Here is a 22,426-nt window from a genome sequence, read left to right on the forward strand (position 1 = left end):
ATTACAGCCGCTTTATGGACTTGGCTTCAGCGGAACGCCCACGCAATAAGAACAACTGTTTGAGGGGCTGTGCAATAAACTAACGGGGAAACACACTGCGAGAACTGCATTTTCTTTTTTTTATACTGCAGCTTGTTATAGTCAATTTAGCGCTTGGAGCCACTTTTGTAGTTATTACATCTGTATTACACTGTTATTACAGTGAACCTCAGGATATTGTGGTTCAGCCTATTCTCAGATTTTTTGGGGCAACCTATTCTCCGTTATTTGCTGGAAAAACTAACTTATTCACTTTTTTGTGCTCATGCCAAAGCAATAAATATAGTACTTGGGCGCTATTTGTGGAATCTTGCTGTTGTTGTTAGTTTCAATTCGTTCATGGTGTTTTTTTTTCATCTGCGTTTGAGATGTTTTGTTGGCGGTCCTTGAATGCATCTTGTGTGCGATCAAAGTGAAACTGAAGGTGAAAGTTTGTTTTTCATTCTCTCCTGATGGAGCTCCTAATAGCCTGCCTACTTTGTTGTTTCAATTTTCCTGTATTCCCTAAGTGTTATTGCTAAAAGGTGAGTTTAATGTCACCGCAGCTGAACCCATCAACGAGCTGTCTTGACTCAATACCATCTGATTTTTTTTCCCAAAGCTATTGTGAAGTCTGTGCTAGCTGATATTGCAGCAAATAATCAATTGCTCACTTCAGTCAGGCGAGTTTCCGAAAGCTCTTAAAGTAGCCTCTTCTAAAAAACAGAATGCAGGATGCTTCCATGTTAGCAAGCTATAGACTCATCTCAAATCTCCCTTTCATAGCCAAGATTGTTGAGATTAAACCACAACAAAACTTAGACAATTATTTTTGGCAATAAAGAAAAGAGGATTGCTCTTAGTAAACACCTGGAGTCACTCTCTTTAAAGAACAAACCTTGGTAGATTCCGACCTGACTTTCAACAGTCATATCAAATCAATTACTAAAACTGCCTTCTACCATCTGAAGAACATATCCAGAGTGAAGGCTTGCATGTGCCAAGCAGACCAGGAGAAGCTCATCCATGCTTTTATTGACTATTGTAATGGTCTTCTGACTGGACTCCCACAAAAAGAGCATTAAATTGCTGCAGCTAGTTCAGAATGCTGTAGCTCGGGTTCTGACCAGAACAAAGCGGTCAGCACATATTACTCCAATTCTCAAGTCTTTACACTGGTTCCCAGTCAGCTTTAGAATAGATTTTAAAGTTATGCTACTGGTCTATAAATCACTAAATAGTTTAGGTCCTCAATACATGAAAGAAATGCTCACGGTATATAAACCCAGTAGGGTTCTGAGATCGACAGACCCGGGTCAAATAGTGGAGCACAGAGTCCAAAGCAAACATGGTGAAGCAGCATTTAGCTATTATGCTGCACACAAATGGAATAAGTTGCCAACAAAAGTGACGTCAGCCCCAAGTGTGAATGTTTTTAAAAAAAATCTTCTTTTTTCTCATGCTTTTTAGAACATTTCCACTTTTAAATGGTATTTCTTGCACTATTTTAATTGTACTTTATTTTATTTTGTTTGCTTTTTTTTTTCTCTTTGTTTTAAATGTTTATAAGCTGTTTTTTCTTTCTTTGTTTTTATTCATCCATTTTCTGAGCCGCTTCTCCTCACTAGGGTCGCGGGCGTGCTGGAGCCTATCCCAGCTATCATCGGGCAGGAGGTGGGGCACAGCCTGAACTGGTTGCCAGCCAATCGCAGGGTACATGGAAACAAACAACCATTCACACCCGCATTCACACCTACGGGTAATTTAGAGTCTTCAGTTAACCTAGCATGCATGTTTTTGGGATGTGGGAGGAAACCCGAGTGCCCGGAGAAAATCCGCGCAGGCACGGGGAGAACATGCAAACTCCACACAGGCGGGGCTGGGGATTGAACCCCGGTCTTCAGAACTGCGAGGCGGGCGCTCTAACCAGTCTTTCACCGTGCCCTTCTTTGTTTTTAAATGCTTTTAATTATAGTAAAGCGCATAGTTACAGTCTATATGAATTGCGCTATATAAATAAATTTGCTTTGCTTTAATGACTTAAACGCTTTGTGGAACGTGCCAGTGCGCATATTTGTTTGCCGATATTTGATCTCACGTTAGTTTGTGCCAGGGTGTTGTTTTGGCTTATATATTTATACTAGAATTTTGTCTTGAATGAACCTAACATCCGTTTTCATGAACACTGAAGATGAGTTAGTCTTCAACATCAAGGATTTCATTTTTTTTTTTAAAAATGTTTATTTTTAAGTTAATTCAGTCTTTGACAAATCTAATGTCAACATTTTTGTAAATAGCAATGACAATTTAGCCTTCTTAGCACACAATTTTTTGTAAATGGTAATCACAGTTCAACTTTCAACAACCTTAAAATGTGCATTTTTGTAAAAATCAAAGACAGTTTAATTTTGGATGAACTGTTAATGTAGACAATCTCCAACAGATCTAACATACGTACATGTTTTCATGAACATTAAAGATGAGTTAGTCTTCAACATGCAGAATTTCATAAAAACTCAAGTCAATTTAGTTTTTAACAAACTCAACATTTTCATAAATAGCAGTTTAGCCTTTGGTGTGCTTAACATGCGCATTTCCGTAAATGGTAATTATGATTCAGCTTTCAACAAATTTACATGCAATCCAACTTAAGTCTGTGAAGTCAGAAGACCTTCACCCCATCCGACTCGGGACAGTTAGCTGCAGCTAGTGTACAGTTGCTTGCGATTACTCTTGCGTGCTGGAGGCTTTGGGCGGAGCTCCGTGTGATGGGCCAACATGCACATTCAGCACCTCCCCAGGCTAAGACGAGTTACTCTCCCCTTTCTCGCAGGCCTAGGGCATCAATCGCCGGCTGTCGGGGCTGTTAACCAGCCCTGAGCTGCACCATTGATCTCTGTAATTGTCTCCCACTCTTCAAAGGCAGCCGGGAGTTGGTTTGATCCGAGCTGTTTACTTTCGCAGGCTCCCGTGGACTAGCTTTTTGAAGAAGAGAGCTATCAAGCACTGAGCAGGCATATTATCGTACCGTTAGTGTGTGTGCGTGTGTCTGGGGGGGAGAGGGAGAGACTCCTTAAGGCCCAAGGGGGTGAGCCGGCAGCACCTTGCAGCTATATAAGGACAGGGAATCGCAACCTGTATCCTGCATTTTATCTGTGGCTATAGAACATTGACAGACATCCAGAAAACCTTTTTTTAAGTAGATTTTGTGCATCTCATGTCCAAGAATGTCACGATCAGAATAACACTGATTAGAGATATAGGAGGTGTGTCAGAAAGGTTCTGGGACTAGTACCACAAAAGATATATTTCAAACCCAAACTATGAGTTTTCCCCTCAGTGTGGGTGAGACGATCAACCAGTACAAGAGATCCTGCGTTGTTTGCTTCATTTAGTGTGAGAGAACAGGTGAGAGCTGTGGCAGGATAACTCGTGGCTGCTTCACCATCACAACACGCGTGTGCTCACAGTGCCCTGAGCATCCGACACTTCCTAGCCAAGAAGAACATAGCCGTGCTGGAGCGACCGACCGACTCACCCGACATGGCTCCCGTGTGATTTTATTTTAATATTTCCCGTCTTTCCCGACCGAGCTCAATGATCAAGGGGACCCAATTTGAAGATGCGGACAACTTTAAGATGGCCGTTATGATGAAGCTCCTGAGGATCCCGGAACAATAATCCCAGGAGTGCATGAAGACGTGACAGAGAAGGCCGGGAAAGTATGTTAAGACTCCAGGGAAAAACGTTTTTTTAAATGCATTTTTTGCAACACGGTACAGAAAATGGATGGATGGACTAGACCTGGAACCTTTCTGACACACCTCATATGATAATTTTGGCATTGGGTTTTTACAAATACGAGTTTTGTCCTAAATACAGTGAACCCACGTTTACCGCGTGGGATGCATTCGAGACCCACCCGCCGTAGGTGAACATCCGCCAAATAGAGAGACCATACTGTATAAAATGTTTATGCAATAGGTTTTCCCCTCCCAAGCCTAACATACATATTTTTGTAAACATCTTTAATCAAGAAAATTACTTTTTTGATTAACAGTGAATACCATTTACTTTGTGAAATCCTGCTAGCTCTAAATGTTACTACTAATTACAGTTTTGTATGTCAAATGACTACTGTGAAAAATGTCAAACCTTTGCCAAGTAATGTGGTTTTGTTTTTATATTTGTCAACGTTTCCAATTTCAAAGCGATTCCGCCAAAAAATACACACTTGACTCTGGAGATTAAAAAAAAAAATGTTAACGTGTTTTTCACTCAACACTTTCATGTCTGTGGTTTCGGGGAACCCAAGCAATAAACATAATGAAGAGGAGAACGCTTCAATTGCTTGCGTTCCAAAGCGGTAAAGTGGCTGTTGATGTGGTTTCTTGGACTTGGAATTGATGCCAGGGTAGGAAAATGTCATTGTGCATAGGAGACGTGGCACACCCATACACTTAGTTTACACTGCCAACAACATACAGTAGACTAAGCTACATGCAAGAGGGCTTGATGTAGCATTTGTGTATTGTAGAAAACACGAAAACACATGGGTTATTGAAAAATACAATTTAAAGTGACAGTTTATCTTAATTGCAGCTCCTATATTCAGTTTCTGTTAGCATTTAATAAACAACTCATGATGTCCCTGGATCACTTTAGTGTGCCAACCTGGACGCCTTGTTTTGCATTTGCATTAGCATAACTGCTATTCGTACTATGCATGTGCGTGTACAAAAGTTTGACAAGTACTGTTCGCATTGTGTTAGCATTCGACAAACAAAAAAATAAGTTTGTCGAAAGCAAAATTGTCTATATTGTTTCTGAAAACGGTAGGCCAAACTAAATTTTTACATTCAAAACCTGCACATTGAAGACTACTCAGTGTCTACCAAAACTTGTTGGTTAAAACTGGTTAATGGCAGACCCAAAATAGTTTTTGATAATTGCTAGGAAAAACATTTGAAGTTTGTCGAAAGCTAAATACAATGTTGTACAAAAATCCAATTGATTCCTACCTTGACTGTAAATTGTCTTTGATATTTCACTAAAATCTGTATTTCAACTTTGGAAGACTAAATTAAAAAAATAAAAGATTCTTGCCCGACTTTAAATTTCTTTTGATGTTCGCAAAATATATCTATTTTTTAAATCCATATTTTAAGTTTGGCGAAAGCTAAACTGTTTTTGATCTTTACAAAAACTCTTGCATTAGGATCCTCAAAGACTATATTGTCTTGAATATTTACGAAGGTGGGAAATCTTTTCTGAAAGACTAAATTGTCTGATATATATGCCCACCAGAACAAACAGTTGTGTGTCAAAGTGTACGAGTTGATGACAAAGATCAAGCGTATCTGCTGACGGAGGCAAGAAAGTCGAGCGGCGGCGCAACTTTATCAAAGCAACTTTATTTTTTTTTAAACCAACAGCACTCAAATCAATAGCAAGGGATTGGACAGGGTCTCTATTGTCTTTGCACCTCGCTGCCAATTCATGTTTGCAGACTAAGAACAAAGGGTGCCTTGATTTTTATTACCTCGTCTGCACTGGGTTTTAACATTAAAGTTTATGGAGCAAAACAAGAGCGTGAGGGGAGGTATCAGGAGTTTATATCCTTTGCTTAGGCCCCCTCCTAACTATAGGGAATTAGATTTTCTATTTCGTCTCTCCAAAGGACATCCATAATAATTTTACAGTAGCCTACTCGCATAAAAGCGTCTCAAATGTCCTGCATAATCTGGCGGTTGGCTGGACATCAAGTCAATGTTGCTGATTATGTAAACAGGAGTAGGGGAAGGAAGGAGTTGTGGGTAATTAAGCGGGTTTGCGCGGGCCAGAGGCTCTTATTTTCATTGCATTAGTTAGTTAGTGAGTTAGTCTTCAATGTTTACAAAACCATGTTTGCTTGGTACTATGCTTATGAAAAGACATTTGTTTTGCTGAATTTTGTGAATAACAGTATCTTTTTTTACTACAACCCCAATTCCAATGAAGTTGGGACGTTGTGTTAAACATAAATAAAAACAGAATACTATGATTTGCAAATCGTGTTCAACCTATATTTAATGGAATACACTACAAAGACAATATATTTAATGTTCAAACTGATAAACTTTATTGTTTTTAGTAAATAATCATTAACTTAGAATTTTATGGCTGCAACATGACATGGTCATGTTTACCACTGTGTTACGTCACCTTTTCTTTTCACAACATTCAATAAAAGTTTAGGAACTGAGGACACTAGCTTGAAGCTTTGTAGGTGGAATTATTTCCCATTCTTGCTTGATGTACAGCTTCAGCTGTTCAAGCTGTCGTATTTTACGTTTCATAATGCGCCACACATTTTCAATGGGAGACAGGTCTGGACTGCAGGCAGGCCAGTCTAGTACCCGCACTCTTCTACTACGAAGCCACGCTGTTGTAACACGTGCAGAATGTGGTTTGGAATTGTCTTTCTGAAATAAGCAGGGGTGTCCATGAAAAAGAAATTGCTTGGATGGCAGCATATGTTTCTCCAAAACCTGTATGTACCTTTCAGGATTAATGGTGCCTTCACAAATGTGTAAGTTACCCATGTCATTGGCACGAACACACCCCCATACCATCACAGAGGCTGGCTTTTGAACTTTGCGTCCCTAACGGTCCGGATGGTTCTTTTCCTCTTTGGCCCGGAGGACACGACGTCCACAATTTCTAAAAACAATTTGAAATGTGGACTCGTCGGACCACAGAACACTTTTCCACTTTGCATCAGTCCATCTTAGATGAGCTCGGGCCCAGAGAAGCCGGCGGCGTTTCTGGGTGTTGTTGATAAATGGCTTTTGCTTTGCATAGTAGAATTTCAAGTTGAATTTACAAATGAAGCGCCGAACTGTATTTACGGACATTGGTTTTCTGAAGTGTTCCTGAGCCCATGTGGTGATATCCTTTACACGTTGATGTCGGTTTTTGATGCTGTGCCGCCTGAGGGATCGAAAGTCAGGGGCATTCAATGTTGGTTTTCGGCCTTGCCGCTTACTTGCAGTGATTTCTCCAGATTCTCTGAACCTTTTGATGATATTTGGACCGTAGATGATGAAATCCCTAAATTCTTTACAATTGTATGTTGAGGAACGTTGTCCTTAAACTCTTCAACTATTTTCTCATGCAAATTTTCACAAAGAGGTGAACCTCGCCCCATCTTTGCTTGTGAATGACTGAGCAATTCAGGGAAGCTCCTTTCATACCCAATCATGGCACCCACCTGTTCCCAATGAGCCTGTTCACCTGTGGGATGTTCCGAACAGGTGTTTGATGAGCATTCCTCAACTTTCTCAGTCTTTTTTGCCACCTGTCCCAGCTTTTTTGGAACGTTTGGCAGCCATAAAATTCTAAGTTAATGATTATTTGCTAAAAACAATCAAGATTATCAGTTTGAACATGAAATATCTTGTCTTTGTAGTGTATTCAATGAAATATAGGTTGAACATGATGTGCAAATCATTGTATTCCTTTTTTTATTTATGTTTACCATAACGTCCCAACTTCATTGGAACTGGGGTTGTACATTTGGAGCAGTAGTAGTAGTTTTGGAGTCGGAGAACATGGGTTCACTACGGAAAATAATGTAAGAAATGCAACTAGTTATTGGAGAGATGCTCAAGGGCCCCTACTTCGAGGGGGCCTTGAGCAAGGCATTGTCTCCACCAGCCCAGCTCAAGTGGTGCAGCACCCTTTGAGTCTCTCCTTGCGTGCCTGAGTTGAAATTCTGCTTGAGGGACACAAACAAGTTTAATAAATACATATATTTCCTTCATCTAATGATTGTTGTATAGTTTCTGTGAAATCAGAGTTTGCCAGCTCTGTTGAGTACCCTGCTCTAAACGCAAATTGCTTGGAGTGGGTGTAGGAGATGGTTGCTTTCTATGTAATTAACAAATTGTTTTCTCAGACCTTTTGAGAGCACAGGTAGAATAGAAATGTGTTTATAATTGGAGACCTGCTCAGATGCTCCCGATTTGTGAATGGAAATAGCATAATAATAGCATACTAGCATTTTTCCGTGGCTTGGGAAATTCAGTAGCTCAAATAGATATGTGAACCATGTTTCACTGGTACTTGGATAGGAGAATTGTATTTTTTTTAAAATAAATATGTTATTCAACCCATCATACTCTTTGGCCCTCTAGTCCCTTAACTGCATTATAACTTTTTTGATCTCATTTTCATTTACCTCTTTAATTGTGGAAGACATCAAGGGCTCTCTCAGTATTTCGTCGAACTTTCCTAACATTTCATCAACTGATTTAATAAAAACGTTAAATTCATTTGCAATTGCCATGTTGTTGTTACTAGCGATTCCATTTATTTTCAGTGCCAATATTTAAGATTGTTGGCCTGACCCATTTTGGACCCTACTATGGGGATAAATTCACTCCAACACACCTCAGACCACAGGACAATCTTCCAAGATAATCTTATAAAACATAAAATAATTTGCTGTTTATTGTACTTGATCAAGATGGGGCACAATCTGGACAAAAACACCCCATTTGCGTTATGTGTGCACCAGGCCTTAGATTCCTTGAAGACTAAATTGTCTTCACTTTTTACAAAAACAGTGTTTACAAATAACACCCATGTTAAGTTTGTAGCACTCTAAAGTTGCAAAAATGCGTATTTTTAGTTCGTTTTGCACACAATTTTCTTTGATGTTTATGAAAACGTGCTAGGTTCCTCGAAAGCTAAATTGACTGTTGTTTAATAAAATGCATAGTTAGATTTGTGAAACTAAATGGTCCTTGATGTTTGCAAAGGTATATAAATTGTTCACCCTGTACGGCAATTTTTTTGTTAGCGTGTCTTTACCGATGCGTTCGATGCAGAGCCAATCAGTGAAAAACTCAGGATTGGAAGTTTACAGCCCTGTGTCATCTTGTGTCATACTCCATCCCCACGCCTTGTTAAAGTTAACGTGCTTTACAGTATGTTGTGTAATGTTATATTTTACTGGGAGTTAACTGGCGGACACCTACTGCCTCTCTCTTGTCAGAGCGTACACTGGTGATTGCAGTAAAATCCTCAACGTGCTGGGAAAACACACACGGAAACGTAAGATTTTTTTGTTTTTCACTTTAACACCCTTGGTAGACGTCTTCTTCCGTCCTGAGTACTGCTGGAGTTGCTCCTTTTTTTTCCGGGGTTGGAGGCAAGCACTGACAAGCTGAGGAATGTCTGCACAGGCAAGCGGGGGAACATTTTACCATTGCAGTTCCTCTGCGAACACTATCAGTCTGCTCCAAAGGCGACAGAGAGAGATATTTAACTTGTGTGTCGCTCAGTGTTGAGTAGATCATACGCAGCTCCACCACTGCTCGCAACTTCTCACCTGAGAAGGAATCCTTAAAAGAATTTCCCCTGGTGGTATCTAGTAGTTGGCTTTGAGTGAGTATTTACCTACCGGCTAACAGTCAGGTAAGAAAAATATATCAGCTTTCCTGCTATTCTAACCTGAATATCTCCCTTTGAACCAGCCTTCCTGAAATGCAATACCGGTATGTGTTGCCTTACATATATTTTACATTAATTGATGATAAAATGGCCTAATAATTCCCTTGGGACCCCCTTTGGGCCCCTGACCCTCAGTTTGAAAACTGAGGGTATTCATCTAGGGATTATCCCATGAGAGGTTTTGCACCAGTGTAGTCTGGTTGTTTTGAACACATCCTGCTTTGACCTACTGAGGCTATATAAAGGATTTTTTAAATAACAAATTCATCCATACTTGACATCATTTTATGTACATTTTAGCACCCTGAGAAACTCCACTGATGATAGCAGCCATTACAGTGTAATGTATTATTTGTTTTCTAACCATGAGAACACTCTTTTGTTTTGGCCAGGGAAAAAAAACAAAATTTGAATTATTATTATTATTCTTTTTTTTTTTTGTAGCTTTATGGCAAACATAAACATGTATTTAGAATCAAAATGCCAAACATAGCTCATGTTGCTAAGGGAAACTGGTTCTGGCCTTGTGGAGTTAATAATAAACAGGCCCAGATTTCACAATGAGGAAGCCAAAACATGAGTTGAATTGAGATGAGCTCATCATTAACTCAGTATACAGTGGTGCCTCAACTTACGAGCTGTATGCATTCCCTGAACACACTCGTAACTCAAATCAGCCGTACTGTACTGTAGCTCAAATCTGCTTTGTCCATTGAAATGTATGGAAATGCCATTTAACCGTTTCAGCCCCCTTAAAACACCAACAAAATGTTGTAAATGTTTTAATAATAAAAAAAAAGCACTGTAAAGTATTGTATTGTATAACAAAATGCAGTAGTTAAATAAATAGTTAAATAAAATGTATGGAATTAAACAGTCTGTGCATCGTGATTATTAAATGGGCATTGTACTGCTCCTTCTGGTATGGGGACCTTGGCCACCAGGGAAAAGTATAATACGTGCATAAGTAAATACATACATTAAATACATGTTGATTTGATGATGAAATATTAGTCGTTTTTCGCAGAGCATAAATAAAATATGCCTGAACTTGGAGGTTTTTTTTTTTTTTTTTTATATATACTCCGTCGTAATGTGTTGCTGCACTGTGTTTAAATATCAGTTGTTTGAAGGTTAATAACTACCATAATATCGATGCTAGTTTCATTAGAATGTCTATGGTGTTTCGCATTGTGTTAACATTAGGCTAGCGGAATTTAGGAAGACAAAGTTTTGTGGTTTGATTAAATACATGATGCGTAATTGTCATTGTTTAATGTATATGTTTAGACGTCATTCACTTCTTCTCATAATTCACTTTCGTAGGACCCATGGTTAGAAAATGCTCACTCGTAAGTAAAATTTGCTCGCAACAGAAAGCAAAAAAACGCCCAAAAAGCGCCATGGCTTGTGACTCGAAAAACTCGCGAGTCAAGATGCCACTGTATTTGTGTCATTGTTGTTTGGTAGTGTGCCGTAATTTGTTTCCTGATGTAAAATATGTGCCCTGAAACAATAAAGGTTCGTGCAGTACAAACCAATATGGCATTTCATAAGCGGCGATTATGACGCAGCACAAGCATTCTATTTACTACTCATTTCAGCACACTTGCTTAAACAGCAGGTTAATTAAGCCACAAAATGTGTTTAGCATTGGCATTGCGGCTCCATTGTAGCTGTTTACGCAGTGATTATAATATCACCGGAATATTAAAATATTGATTTAGCTCTTAATCTCTGTTCTTAATAAAGCAGTGAATTGATTCCCCCCCCCCCACCACCTCCTGCTCCTGCCATTATTGTTGTTGTTCCTCGTCGTCCACTTCATAATTTGTCTTATGTGCTGCGTGTACCCTTGTGCTAATTTGCACTAGTATTGGATTCGGATGACAGATAAGAGTTATCGCTAAATTATTCGAGCATGAGACGGGGAAAAAAGCCATGGCAATTAAAAGCCGGCGTCCACGATTTAACACGCGATAATTGCACTAAACGCTCAAAAAGATGAAATTTTTTTCACGGTCCAAAAAAAATAATAAAACCCCTCACAAACCAGGAGGCATTCATTTATTCCTCATTTATGTTACAATTTTACAAACTTTTAATTTTACGGCGCTTCTGATTCATTGCAAAGACGATTAATAACACTGCAAAATAATATCGTGCATCAAGGATGGTGTGTGATGTCAAAAATCACCAGAAAAGGACATCTGACACCTCATTAACAAGTACAAACGAGACTATATATTGCCTTTGGATATAAAACCCCCAAACTGACTGAATGCAATTTGGCCACCTTGAGTCAGCTATCCGGATGCCATGCCTGCTCTGCAGAAATAACCAGAAAAACGCATCCAAAATCTCATTAACAAGTACAAACGAGTATTATTCATTATACATTGCCTTTGGACATGAAAACCCCCGAACTGATTGAATGCATTAGGTCAGCGTAAACATCAGCTATACAGATGCCACATCTGCTTTGCAGACGCATCGCGCCAATGACATCAACTGTGACACAAGGTGGTGTCCATCCTGTAGGTAATCGCAGCTCTTGTCTAGCTTCCTGAGAGCAAAAAATAGGGTGCTTAATTGGGGTTCGTCTTTCTATTAGGCTATGAATTGAGGAAAGATGTGAGTCAGTGTCTCTCCATGTGTTAGTTACTTTGCTAGGTTATGCATACACTACTAGCTGATTTCTGCTAAAAGTTATTGAAGGGGTGGCAAATGGGCCAAGGGAGAACCTACTCAATTTTGATGCAGATCCAGATTAAGATACTACCTGTGGTATCTTAAGTGGGGCAGTTCAAAGGTAAAAAAAAAAAAATATATATATATATATACAGTTTTGCCCCCCTTCTCAAATTCTTATATTTTTGAATAGTTTCCCCAATTTAATGTTTAAGATCATCAAACAAATGTAAATATCAGACAAATACAACCCAAGTGAACTTAAAATGCTCTTTTTAAAGGTGATTTCATTTATTAAGGGGGACAAAAACTATATATATATATTAATATAATATATATATATATTAAAAACTATATATATATATATATATATATATATATATATATATATACACACACACACACATATGCCTGACCCTTTATGCAACGCCACGTCCTAAGGTCCATTGGGTAATATGGAAGCCTATGTGCCAAGATAGTCATAGTTTTAGGCAACTGGGAGTGTAGGTTACAAATTCCTAAAAAGCCTGAATTAAATCACTCGTAGCGTGACCCTTTCACCTTTCTGTGGTGTGAAATATTAGCATTTTAAATGACAAAAGCCAAAGGCTAACATTTTAGACAATGGTGGTGGAGGAGATACTGCATGATCCTAAAACAAATGGTTTTCAGCTGTTTTCATTTTAATATACATAGATGCTAGGGGTGTAACAGTTTTTGAAAAACATCCAAACCGTTGGGTTCAACTGTATCGGTTTGGTCCGCATGTGTCCAGTTCGGCACGCGCAGCTCATTTTATGATTGTTATGATTATTATGATGATGCCAACCGTTGAATGCAGACAAGGAAGCAAAGCAGCGGAAGCAAAGCAGCGTTGCAAGCGGTCAGTTGTGGAGAGGGGGGAAAAAAATGCGTTGTTGTTAGTTGTGACAGACAAACAGTAGCTAGTCGATCTAAAATTAGGGATCTCTCACCTCAATTAATTTCATCTGATCTCTGTGTATGTCGTAAGGTACTATTTTTCTAAGAATATTTCTCTAAACGTATTGATAAGCTCTTCTGTGTGATCTGTTGGCAATGCTTTGGAAGGAAGGAAGGAAGGAAGGTACTCAGTCAATACAAACGGGTGAAAACGAGAGCGTGTGTTCATTCTTCTCCCATTTGTATTTCCCTTTTTAAGGGTACAACATTTGCAGGCCTGATGAGTGAAAAAGCGCTTGCACCAGAAGATGCGCCAGCAGCGTTATACATGCAGGTCTGCTGTAGGCCTATGGGATCACTTTGCATTACGATGACGACGGTAGAAAGTCGTTGACGAAAGTGCGACAGTGTGCAAGCGACTCGTGCTGTGTATAATGGCAGCAAGACTAAAATGTCAGCTCATTTGCGGAGACTTTTACTCCCCACAGCTTTTAAATAGCTTTACAGTGACAAGTCCATCAGGCTATACTCCATACAGAATACTGAAAGTTTTCTGACTGTGACTGCCCAGTGCATTACCTCAGAACAGGCGATTAAAAGCTCCGTTTTGCAGACTCACGCTTTGTTTTTGCTAGTATTGATAGCTTTCTTTGCAACATAAATGAAAAGCATGTTGGAACTAGTAATGTCTCCTTTCTTGCAGCCAAAATGTCACCTATATTTAACCTCAAACTCTCAAAATGTCAACGTATACCGAAGCAAACCAAAAACCTTGACCAGAAAACCAAGTTACAAACCGAACTGTGGATTTTGTGAACCGTTCCACCCCTAATCGTTGCGCTTAGTGAATGTCAACATTTACAAATCAGGACAAAATTGCAGGCTACCTTTTAGACAGTGGCGGTGGAGGATAGACAGTGTAAAAATGTAAACTTTGTGAACCTTTGACGAAGGATTTACCTCACTATTAGCTTTGCAACCAAACGATGAATGGTTTTTATTTTATGAAAGCATCTCTTATAGTCTATAGTCTAAAATATAAAATGTCAATCCATTTTTTTTAACCTTTGATGCAGCATTCACCTCACATTATCTCCACAACTTGAAAACAAAAGCTTCCCAGTGTTATTTTTATTTGTTTGTTTGTTTTTTGTTGTTGTTGTTGAGCGAGAAAGCATTTTAAAAGACAAAAAGCTAACATTTTAGACAATGTGGCAGTTGATAGACTGGAAAAGGAATGATTCTCTTCTATATGAATTTTCTTAAGTCAGGTCTAATGTTAGCATTTGAAATTTCAAAAGTCTAAAGGCTTACATTTTGAACAATGATATTGGAGGATAGACCATCCTAAAACTAATGGTTCTAGGCTGCTTTTATTTTGTCAAAGCACCTCTCGTCGTGCAAAAATGTTAGCTAACTATTTAGGCAACCATGGCACAAGAAAAAAGTGTGAAAAATATGAACGCTTCTCTACAATCTTTTTGTGGTTATGAAGTTCTCATAGGGGAAAATATTAGCATTTTATCAGTGTATATTGCCTGAACATCAATAATAATAGGTGGGTGTCTAGGGCCTTGGTGGAGGTCTGCGCTCTACTGAGTCCTCCTCCTGTTTAAAAAGCACTGCTCCTGTTAAGTAGGTTTGAACTAATTCTTTGCGTATGTCGGCATTCAGAGGCGGGGATTTGCACATCAAAGAATACTTGAGTATCTCATTGTCATGGTCAATAAGAGCACATTGACTCCATTGTGGGAGATTTTGGTTTTCATCCTCTCGGCATGCAGGTCATCAGTGCCCATGCATGGCGATGAAGGCGGCTTGAGTGTGGTTCAAAATGTTAGGTTCTGCTAAGCGGGTGTGCAAATGTGTTTCAATGTCTGGTTGTGTTTGCCTGTGTACCTGCTTGGGGTGATAAGGGCCTGTGCACCGCGTCCTTTGTTCTGACAGAATTACTCGCTAATCCAACATGCCAGCGCAGGTGGGGTAAAGACGAACTCGGTGTCACTGATTGTGATGTTTTTGTGTCTGTGGCCCGCTGTGCTTGTTGTACTTTAAAGTGATTCATCAAGGCTCTTGTGCGGTGGTGATTTTACCACCGGATCCAGAAAATGGTGCTGTGGTGAATGGTGATGTTGCTTTTTTTTTTTTTTTTTTTTTTTTTTTTTTTTTTTTAAAAGTAATTTTGTCAGCGTGTTTCCATCAAACTGTTTTTCCTGACATATTCCTCTGTCCCTTTTGTTCCATAAAGGGAGTAACCCCCAATCACCAACTTCACCAACATTTACAATCAATGAGCCACTCTAGACATCTTCAACAAACAACTGATCCCCCCCCCCCCTCCACCCCGCCCACTCCCCACCAAACAAACGATCACTACCACTGCATCTCGACAACTTATTGACAATCTATTACCACAATCCCCAGACGACAACTTGGCCAGAAGAATGCAAATTTGCACTGAACAATTGATCACCACCCTTCCCGACGCTCACCAAAAACTGCCATTGACAACTTGGCTACACAACGGATCACCCCCCACCACTGTTGACGTCTTGCCAAATAATTGATCACCATGATCATCTAGTCCAGGGGTGTCAAACTCATTTTTGTGATGGGCCACATCGTAGTTATGGTTTTCCCTCCGAGGGCCGTTTTGACTGTGAACCCACATAAGTGCATGATCGTCTCATATTATTACATATAAACAACAAATTGTGGGATAACTAGTTTTGAAATCAGAAGCCAGTAAAAAAAAAAAACTGTTCAACTATTACGCAATTTACTTCAAAAGGGTGCTTGGTTAAAAAAAAATAATAAGAAGAAATCCTTCCAATGTTATTCAAAAGGAAGACAATTTTGATATTTTAGCAAGAACATTAAGTCGACGCACATGATTTCCTTTGGCGGGTCACATAAAATGATGTGGCGGGCTGAATCTGGCCCCCGGGCCACCAGTTTGACACATATGATCTAGTCTACAATTTCACAGAACAACCGATCACCCGGACCACACACCAACTTGGCACTGAACCTCTCCCCTTTCCAAACTTTTCTCCAAACTATGTCTCCCATCCGTCAACCCCTTTGCCAAATGTTCGAGCACCAACACCCTCTGTTGACTCCTTTACCGAAGGATCGATCGGCCAATCACCCTCCCTTGTTGACTACTTTGCTGAACAACTGATCACCCCCGTCACCTTAACAACTTTGCTGACGAATCAATCAATCAACCACACTAGAGAACTTAACACCAAATAATCGATCACCGCCGCCCTACGCTCTAGTAACAACCGTATGTCGGGACCGTCGTGAATCGAGTACCTTCTTTAGTTGTTTACAAGTGGACAGCAAGTGTAAACACAGCAATATGGGTCACATGTAAATAGATAACGATTTAGGCACTTGAACAGGAGCCAATCCTGACTTAGTGATCGGTGGCCCTCTATTGTGTGAAACTCCACAAAGTCTTAATGTTACACAAATATACACGCATACACACACACACACACACACACACTCGCACACACCATGCAGGCGTAGCAGGCGATGGTTTTCCTGTCGGCCGTGTGAGTCACAAGCGCTTCACTTGCTCTGTCCTTCTCTCTCTCTGTCTCTGTCTCTAAGCCATCCTTCCTTCCTTCCTTCCTTCCTGTCCATCTCTTCCTTGCTTCATCCCTCCCTCTCGCCGTCCCACCATTGCTCGCCCCTCCCCCCTCTTGCTCTCTCGCTCTGTCATCCCTCAGCGTTCAGTCACAGCAGATGCGTCTGCGGTGAGCGTCTCTTTTTTGCCTGTTGCTGCTGCCAAGAGCTCGACATGTGGACTTCTATCTGAGGAGGACCGCAGGGCATAGGAATTATAAATCCGGGATCTTATTATTATTATAAATAAGAAAAAGGGAGCAGTGAATCTTTGCCTTTCCCTGTCTTTCTTGTGACCGCTTCTTTCATTGTATATGGTCTTCTGGCTTGGTGGCTGCAGCTGGGCTTGTGTGCAACATCACTGTAAGTTTTCTTGCTCAGTTACTATGTCTGGGACCGTCTTTATTGTTTTGATTGTATGCGTGTAGTTTAATGTGGAAAATGAACAATCTTTTACTATATCCTCCCTGCACAGAAGGTTCTGCACTCCTGTTTCCATGCTCTTGGTGTTGCTTCAAGTTATGATTTTGGTCCAGTGGTTCTCAAACTGGAGTTTGTGAATCCTCGGAGTGCAATAAATTGTCATCCATCCATCCATTTTCCTTACCGCTTATCCTCACTAGGGTCGTATTATTTGAAAAAAGTGCAGACCGTATATATGGGGACCTGGACCATTAAAACAAATAAGTCAGTTGCTCCTCCCTAATTTGGCTTTGGGCCAATTAAAAGCTCTGATATGAGACATGAGATATGTTCTAAATCTGACATCCCTGCCTGAATACCGTTTTCTTTGAGAACAAAAGGCTTGGTTTTTTTGGCAATATAATCCACTATTTTGTGGAGAATAAAGGCATCTTTTCACAATAAAAGAAGTAATGTTATGAGAATGAATAGCTTGGCGGCAGCTGGCTGGATCTCACTTCATATCCGGAAATGTATATTTTGGTTGTAAAACATGGCATTTTTGATTGGCCGTTAAATCTGCAACGTTTCGATGGTGTTCACCTACGATTCAAATTTGGAATCGCGGCAAAAGTAGTGGCCGAAAGTCTGCCACTCAGGAAAACCTATTCCAGAACCCTGCCCGATTAAGTAAGCTAACTAAGCCAGATTCGACTGCTTCACTTGTGCAAAAAAGGTTTACTGTCAACCTAAATACAAAACCAAGAGAAAGACAGGGTCTGCATTTAAAACAAACGCATAGATTTGGCTTATGGAAAAGTCAGCCTAGCTTAATGCTAACAAACAATGCAAAACACCAGTTACATTAGTGGTAAAACCCTTCTTCGTTGGTGTCTGCGTAACTGCATTATTGTGCCACCCGGTGGCCAAGTCGCACACAGCAGAAGGAGCTGCAAAGAATTGAATCACAATGCACAGTTTCTTTACATTCTGTTCAATAATGTTATGTTTTTATAAAGTGCAATATCATAGTGTTATTTTCCTTATTAAATAACACACTATACAAATGTTTGTAGGGGATTTTTTGGGAGCCTCCAAAGGACTATTGGCATTTCCATTCATTTCAGTGGGGCATGCTTATTTGAGATATGAATGTTTTGAGTTACAAGCGTGGTCCCAGAACGTCCATCCATCCATTTTCTGAGCCGCTTATCCTCACAAGGGTCGCGGGCGTGCTGGAGCCTATCCCAGCTGTCATCGGGCAGGAGGCGGGGTACACCCTGAACTGGTTGCCAGCCAATCGCAGGGCACATACAAACAAACAACCATATTAAACGTATTTTAAGGTAACCTCGTACAGCACATAGATTTCAAGACTAATCCTTTTGTTACAACTACAGTTTTAACAACATTAAAAACATCAAATGGCAATACATTAACACTGAGCTGTTGTTAACAGTTTTCGTCCTCTCCGCTGTCACATTACCGTATTTTTACGACCATAAGGCGCACCGTATTAAAAGGCGCAGTCTCAGCTACAGGGCCTAGTTCTGTATTTAACCCATAAGGCGCACCGTATTATTGGGCGCCGGCATGGTAAAACATACGCTAGCTTAAATCCTACAGTAGTATGCATGCACGCTAAAACAATGTTTTTAAAAAGGCAGCGGGAGCAAAACTGAGTTCGTTTGTACTTTATTGAAGTATTTAACAATGTACTCACTTTATTTTTTTGATCAATCCTCATCCACAAATCCATCAAAGTCCTCATGTTCTGTATCCGAAATGAACAGCGGGGCAAGTTCTCCATCAAACACGCCAGGTTCCCTCTCATCATTGTCGGAGTCAGTCTCGTTGCCGGGCGGCTCCTCGGAAATGATGCCGGGTTTTACGAAAGCTCGAACAGCAGTGCAAGCAGACACAATCCAGTCACAAATTGTGGCGTAACTCGCCCGGCGCTGCCTCCTAGTCTTAGTAAAGCTGTGTTCGCCATCTGTCATCCATGCCTCCCACGCCGCGCACTTCACTTTGAACGCCCTGTTTCCACAGATGTCCAGCGGTTCGTTAAGCCTCCCGGAATGATGGCAAGCTCAGAGTTATTGCCCTCAGTCGAATGGTGACTGTAGGGACGCTTCTCCCGGCTGTTCTTTGCTCATTAATCCATTGCTCGAGTTGGTCTTCCAATTCGGGCCACCTTGCCTTGTTTCCACTGCGGTAAAGCCAGGCTCCACTAGTAAAGTAGCAATCAAGCCAGCCGCCCCTAATTTTGTTCATACTAGGCATCACGGTAATAGGTCGCCAACTCGCACCCTCAAAATAAAAGCTTCCCAATAATATGGACGTCAGTGCTCTTCGGTTAAGGAATGCAACCAGCAAAGTTAATTTGAATCTTGAGCTACATTAAAAAAAATTGTTTTTTTGATATCTTAGGAAAAGTAAATGGTAAATGGACTGCACTTATTTGCTCCCAATGCGCCTGGCAGTGCCCTGCATGGCAGCAGTCGCCCATTGGTTTATGAATGTGTGTGTGAATGTGAGGCTTTGTAAAGCGCTTTGGGCAGTGTGATGGTGTAGATAAAGCGCTATATAAGTGCAGTCCAGTTACCATTTATTTTTCATAAGATATCAAATAAACAAATTTTTTTTTTTAAATCCATCTCAAGATTCAAATTAACCTTGCTGGTTGCATTCCTTAACCGAAGAGCATTGATGTCTGTATTATTGGGAGGCTTTTATTTTGAAGGTGGCTTTCGGCGCGAGTTGGCGACTTATTACCGTAATGCCTAGTATGAACAAAATTAGGGGCGGCTGGCTTGACTGCTACTTTACGAGTGGAGGCTGTCTTGACCGCAGTTTGTTTCCGCAGAAACTCAGCTTCGTCTTCTTGAATTGGCAAAGCTCGTTTTCCTGCTTCCTCCACTTGCGAACCATGGATTCGTTGATCTTGAATTCTCTCGCGGCTGCTCGATTCCCATGTTCCGCCGCGTAACTAATAGCTTGCAGTTTAAACTGTGCTTCGTAAGCGTGTCTCTTCATAGGTGCCATTTTCGGGGGTCCTTAGCCAAACCGATGCACATACCGGAACTATATACCTACTGAGGGCGTGTCTTTCGCATCCTCTGTCACGTGCACCCTTCCCCTTATCCTGTCCTCAGTAACGTCCGCCTTCCTCTAAATAAGCAGCGTGTCGGCAGGAAATGCTCGCAGTCAGTCAAGCGGAGCACCCATCAAAGTCACACAGCAATGCCCGCGACCCTAGTGAGGATAAGCGGAACGGAAGATGAATGAACATTTACAGATTTTGGAACTCTGTGCACACATAAGGCGCGCAGCAGCACTATAAGGCGCCCCGTCCATTTTGGAGAAAATTGAAGACTTTTAATCAGAATCAGAATCATCTTTATTTGCCACCCTAACCTACTAACCCTAAACCCTAACCACAGCCCTAACCCTAAAAGTGCGCCTTATGGTCGTGAAAATACGGTAGTTAATTTTTAATCTGCGCCATCCAAACATTTATTCGTTAGAGTAAACGGGCATTTTCACCACATCTCTAACGACTTAATGAGGACAAGCCAGCTCGGCCTTGTCTGCTGTGAAGGAAGGAGCGCTTTACTAGTGCAGACAACGCTGCTGTCACTTCCTGGTATGAATGTGCTCATAATTCATAAATAAGAATCACATGCTGCCTCTGATGTTGTATCAAGTCATGTGCTGGCCCAGTGTGAACGCTTGTCCTCCCGCAAGAAGGCAGACGAGGTGGAAAGGGATGATGGACGGATATTTTTAGTGTGTGTTCGGGTGTGTGTGTGCGTGTGCATGTGCGCGTGTTTGTGTCATGTGGAATCAATAGCTTCAGAGTGTTAACCTCTGCCAAGTGATAGCAAGACAGAAGCATCGGCCTTTAAAAGGCTTATTGATGATCTAACCATGTAGTTTTCATTCATTTGTACATTTTGGTCCAGAGTTATCTCCACCAGAGGCAAGAGGTTACATTTTCATTTGTTTTGGTTGGTTAATTAGTTGGATACACAGTTAGTTGGTTCGTTCGTGAGTTTGTATTTTTTATCTGACAGTAAATTTTGTTTGTTTTAGCTAAAAATATTACTGCCACTTATAGGGCCGGAGTGCAACAACATGTCACAATTTTTCTCTTTGTTAGCATTGTATAGTCCTTTACAAGTTGTTGTTTTCTTTGCTCCTTACATTGGTTAAGCAATGGTTGCGTATTTTCTTTCATTTTCCAAAAGGAGTCAATGCGATGAGTTTGCGCGTCTGCCATACAGACGCAGGTAAAAAGATGGATCGGGAGCAGAGCTCGGGAGCATCATAATGAAATCTTCCTTGATCCTGCACTGGAGCGCCATTTGCCTTCCTCTGTGCTCACTTTTGCTCCTCCTCTCGCGCCGTATCTACCTCCTCATTTCCCGCTTTGATCTCCCCTGCGAGGGACGGTCTCCGGAGCTTCATTACTTTTAAAGCATTCACGGTGAACGGCCATAAAAAGATGCCGCCGAATGGATTTCCAAAGATGGACTTGTAAGTAATGGTTACAGTGGGCTGTAATGTGCCCATGTAATGGCCTCATGGGCTGGGTGGGGCTCGCATTGGGACCTGTCTCCAGAAGAGAGGCGCTCTCAAATTCCTGTTTAGGATCACCATGTAGCACCCGTCATGACCACAGTGTGGCAAAACTCAAGTCTTCTCATTGTTTTTTTTTTTTTTTTTTTTTTTTTTTTTTTTAAGAATAGAATAATACAATAGAATAGAACTTTTCTTATTTAGTAGGGTTTTTTTTTTTGTTCAATAAATAGCTAGCACATTTATGAAGTGAGCTAGCTATTTAATTCGCTAGTTGATTCAGTGGCTTCACATTGTTGGTTTCCAAACTTGGTTAGGGAGTGCTAGTTTGTATAATACCTAGCCATTTCGTTGTCTCATTGGCTCAAGTTTTACTCAGCTGGCGAGTTGACTCCTTAACTAAATGGTAATAAAAATGTAGTAATCAGTTTAGTATGTTAGTTGGTCTCAGTGGTTTTCTATTCTTAGTTATTTACTTGGTGAATTAGTTTAGTTGGGGAAATGAAGAGTTTGTTATTTATCTAGTTGACTAAATAGTTTTTTTTTAAATAGCTTAAGCTATAGTTGGCACTGTTATTTTATTTAACTTAGCCAGCTTGTTGAAAACATGGCTAGTTTGCTAGCTACTTGGTAAGCTTGTGGACTCTGTGGCTATTTATTTGTTTATTTATTTAGT

At 40.5% G+C, this 22,426-nt stretch overlaps 1 protein-coding gene across 20 annotated transcripts in view; it reads left to right on the top strand.

The window, feature by feature from the left end:
• Positions 1-22,426, top strand: part of inpp4b (inositol polyphosphate-4-phosphatase type II B) — a 172,717-nt gene that overhangs the window by 57,633 nt on the left and 92,658 nt on the right. Inside the window, exon 1 of one of the 20 annotated variants that reach the window (XM_061678757.1) lies at positions 9,057-9,117. The exons of 17 other annotated variants lie outside the window; for them this stretch is intronic. The gene's annotated coding sequence lies outside the window, so the exon portion shown is untranslated. Of the gene's footprint in view, positions 1-9,056; positions 9,118-9,237; positions 9,481-16,836; positions 17,131-22,426 lie in introns of those variants that run through there. 2 more of the 20 variants (XM_061678755.1, XM_061678756.1) reach the window with 2 other exon arrangements.

Source organism: Phycodurus eques, chromosome 6 (assembly GCF_024500275.1).
Source record: "Phycodurus eques isolate BA_2022a chromosome 6, UOR_Pequ_1.1, whole genome shotgun sequence".
NCBI lineage: Eukaryota > Metazoa > Chordata > Actinopteri > Syngnathiformes > Syngnathidae > Phycodurus > Phycodurus eques.